This window comes from Lygodium microphyllum, chromosome 12, assembly GCF_053477565.2.
Source record: "Lygodium microphyllum isolate KBCC chromosome 12, Lygodium_microphyllum_v1.1.10, whole genome shotgun sequence".
NCBI lineage: Eukaryota > Viridiplantae > Streptophyta > Polypodiopsida > Schizaeales > Lygodiaceae > Lygodium > Lygodium microphyllum.
The window spans coordinates 113,200,200-113,204,411 of record NC_141146.1 but is presented as its reverse complement, the minus strand read 5'-3'; positions in this window follow the sequence as shown (position 1 = coordinate 113,204,411).

Below are 4,212 nucleotides of genomic sequence, written 5' to 3'. Positions count from 1 at the left end.
TGGCTCTTGGACTCAGGTGCGTCCTTTCATGTGACACCTTACCGAGAGTGGTTTCATTCATACCGTACTATTTCGGGTTCTGTGCGCTTGGATGATGACAGCTCTCTTGATATTGTGGGCATTGGTGATGCTAGGCTACAGTTTTCTTCTGATAGCAGTTTTGTTATGCAGGATGTACGTCATGTACCTGCTTTGACACACAGTCTCATGTCAACTGGACAGCTTGATGACACATGTTATCATGTATCTTTTGGAGACTCTGCATGGAAGTTCACTTGTGGCAGACTTGTGATTGCGAGAGGTGCCAAGGCTGGCAGTCTCTATCCCTTGATTGTATCCACTTCTTCCCTTGATCATGTTTTGTCTGCGGGTTCTATCCTATATGTATCTCTTTGGCATGCCTGTTTAGGCCATATGTCTTTGAAGGGAATGAAAATGCTTTTTGGTTTGCAGTACTTACCGCCCCTTGATTATGCATGTTTTGTTTCATGTGAGCATTGTCTTTATGGTAGGCAGACTAGGTCTACGCATAAGAAGTCTGGTAGGCCACGCATGAGCGAGCCCTTGGCATTGGTACATTAAGATGTCTATGGGCCCATGCCTTGTCAGTCTATGGGTGGTGCAAAGTATTTTGTTACTTTCATAGATGATTTTTTCACGAAAACTTTGGGCTTATCCCATTAAGCTAAAATCCGATGTCTTGGCTGTGTTTCATCTATGGCTTGCATTGGTTGAGAACCAGTCTGAGTATAGGCTAAAATGCCTAAGGAGAGATAATGGGGGTGAGTATGTCTCAGGTGCTTTTGAGCAGTTATGTGATGAGAGGGGTATTAAGCGTCAGTTGACCGCCCCCTACACCTCCCCTCCCTCAGAATGGTTTGGCTGAGCGGATGAATAGAATCATCCAGGAGCGGATACGTAGTATGCTTAGCCATGCAGGCCTACCACAGAGCTTTTGGGTTGAGGCAGTTAGTACAACTGTGCATGTCATAAACATATCACCTTCTAGTGGTTTGGATTTCCAGGTTGCATAGGAGGTATGGATTGGAAAACCTCCCTCTTATGCGCATCTTCGTGTCTTTGGGTGTGAGACATTTTGCCATGTGCCTAGGGACAAGAGAAGTAAGCTGGATTCTAAAAGTATCAAATGCATTTTCCTTGATTATGGGGATGCAGGCGAGATGGATTATCGTCTCTGGGATTCACAGGTGTGGAAACTCATCTGCAGTCATGATGTAGTCTTCCATGAAGACAAGATGCATAGGCAGCTTGAGAGAGTTGTTGAGATTCGCATGGTCATATATTAGGAGGAGCCGAGAGCTCCCGCACAGCCAGTTGAACAGCCTACAGCTGCAGTAGATGCTCATTGTCAGGGTGTTGGATAGGCAGTTGGGCAGGCAGCAGAGCCTGCCGTGAGACAGTCTGCTAGAGACAGACGTCCACCTGATAGATTTCAGCCCTCGATGCATTATGTCTTGGTTATAGATGCAGGAGAGCCTTTTACTTATGATGAGGCTATGCGCAGGGGTGACAGTCACTCATGGGAGAGGGCTATTTGTTGAGATATCGAGCTCCACTCGTGATATGCTAGGGTGACTGTTGTGCATTTATGTCACCGACTTGTCAGTTGCAGATGCGGTTGGTACACCGCCTATGAATAATAGCTACATGATAGCTATCCTTATCTACTCTAGTTCGTGGCTCAGTTAGTATGCCACCTTAGTTAGTTGAGTTTGGTTTGAGACCCATATATAGGGTTCTTCTATTTCTATGTACTACACTTCTTTTTGGCTTACACAACTAAGAAGAGAAAAATTGTTTTCAGCCTCCACCTTTATGTGTATTCCCCCATTGTGCAAGCAAGAAAGCTACAAGTGAGACTCCTTCCTTCTCTCCCACAATCTTGACATGGTATCAGAGCCTTGTTCGTGGTAAGGAGCTCAAGAAAGCAAGCCAAGCTCGCGGTGTTCTGGTAAGAGGAGCAGTGTTGTTTTCATTTTCTGTTTTGGGAGCAGATCTTTGCAGGTAGCATAGGCGGAAATTGCAAGAGTGCATTGTCTCAGGTTGAGATGCCCTTCGCGGAGAAGCAAGAGGGCAGTATATGCTGCGGGATAGGTTTTAGCCCTCGGCGACCCAGTTTTTTTGATTTGAGGCCATTTCGGGGCCTATTTTGGAGGCGGAAGTTTTCTGCACGCACTCAGGAAAAGGCCCAATTTTATGCTATGTAGCCACTGTTCTATAGGTCGGTGAAAAGTTACTGTAGAAATTGCATCGTATACCTGTACGCAGAGACATTGAGAGTTATAGAATCATACTGGTTGCCTGTTGATGCAAAATCGTCACTAGGAAGTGACTGTGTGGTCAAATACTACTTTCGTCAATTTTGCAGATTGGCCCTTGTGAGGCTGAAGTTGTGTTCTTTGCAGTGACAGAATTTTTTGCAGTGTTCTGTAATGGCGTCTGATTCTCTTTCACAGATTGTCACTGAAAAGCTTGACAAGAACAACTTCCAAGCATGGAAGTTTAGAATGACGAGTTTCCTTATGGAAAAAGGATATTGGGAATTTGTTGCAGGAAATGAAGAAGAACCAGTTCTTCCTGATGTTCCCAATCAACAGCAAATGCAGGCATTCAAAGCATGGCATGAGAGAGCCAGGAAAGTTATGTAATGGCTGTCTATCAGTATTTCAGACTCTATGATTGTGCATATTCAGGATGCAAGTATGCCAAAGGAGGCATGGGATACTTTGTCAAAAATGTATAGCACAAATACGCAAGCTAGGAAAATGTAGCTCAAGCAAGAGTTGCATAATGTGCAAAGAGAAAATATGAGCATCAATGACCACCACATGAAGGTGAAGAAGATTGCAGATGCACTTGCTTCCATTGGGTCGCCAGTGGAAGATGATGATTTAGTTTCTGTGACCTTGAATGGTCTAGGAAAGGATTATGCATAGTTCCGAACATCCATTTCCGTCCGTGAAAGATTTCCTGATTTTGAGGAGTTGATTGCTCTTCTAATTTCTGAGGAGCAGAGAAATGGTGGTGTATCTTCTTCAGGAGGAACTTCAAAAGAAGCTGTCTTCTACTCAAATGCTGGAAGAGGTAGAGGCAGAGGTAGAGGAGGCCGATTTGGAGGCCGTGGTAGAAATCAGAATATGCAGCAAACTCAAGAAAACTAGTCCTATGGAGGAGGACATGGTAACTCTAGAGGCAGGGGGAGCCAAAGAGGTCATGGTGGATGGCAAAGAGGCCAAAATGCAAACAGCAATGTTGAATGCTACTACTGTGGTAAAATGGATCATATGGCTAAAGACTGCTATAAAAACTAGAATGACATCATGAATGGGAAATTGCAACAAGGGAATTATGCATCTTCTAGTAGACAGGGTGATGACAGAAATGAGCATTTGTTTATGGTGCAGTACATGAACAATTCTGTGACAAGTGCAGAAGAAAGCAACGATATGTGGTATGTTGACTCAGGTGCATCTAACCACATGAGAGGTCATGCAGAATGGATGGAGGATACAAGGAAAATGAAAAAACCAGGATTTGTGGAGACTGGTGATGATAATGCACATCCTATTGTGCAGATTGGAAAATTTCATTTGTCTATGCAAGATGGGAAAAAGAAATACCTGTCCGATGTATTTCATGTCCCGAATATCACCAAGAATCTGGTTTCTGTTGGTCAAATGGTTGAGCAGGGCTTGCAGGTCAGATTTAATCCTCATGGATGCTTTGTCGAGGATATGAAAAATAAAGGTCGCTTGAAAGCAAAAGGAAAGAAGAAGGGCAGAATGTTTACGTTGGATGCAGACATGCCTGAATTGAGTGCAGCAATGTTTGCACATGGAACCGGTGTAGTTGCAGATATTGATATCTGGCATAAACGCATTGGTCATGTTAATGTACAGCGACTTAAATCAATGCAGGCCCAAAACATTGTTGCAGGATTGCCTAAATTCAAGGTTGCAAAAATGCATAAGGTATGTGAAGCCTATCAGTTTGGAAAACAGGCAAGGAAACCATTTCCTAGACATGTTCAAGAGAGTAAGAAGCCATTGGAATTAATCTACTCTGATGTGTGGACTACTAAAGCTGCATCTCTTGGAGGCTGTCATTATTTTGTCACTTTTATTGATGACTATAGCAGAAAAGTTTGGGTGTATTTTATGAAAAAGAAAAGTGAAGTTTTTGGGCATTTCA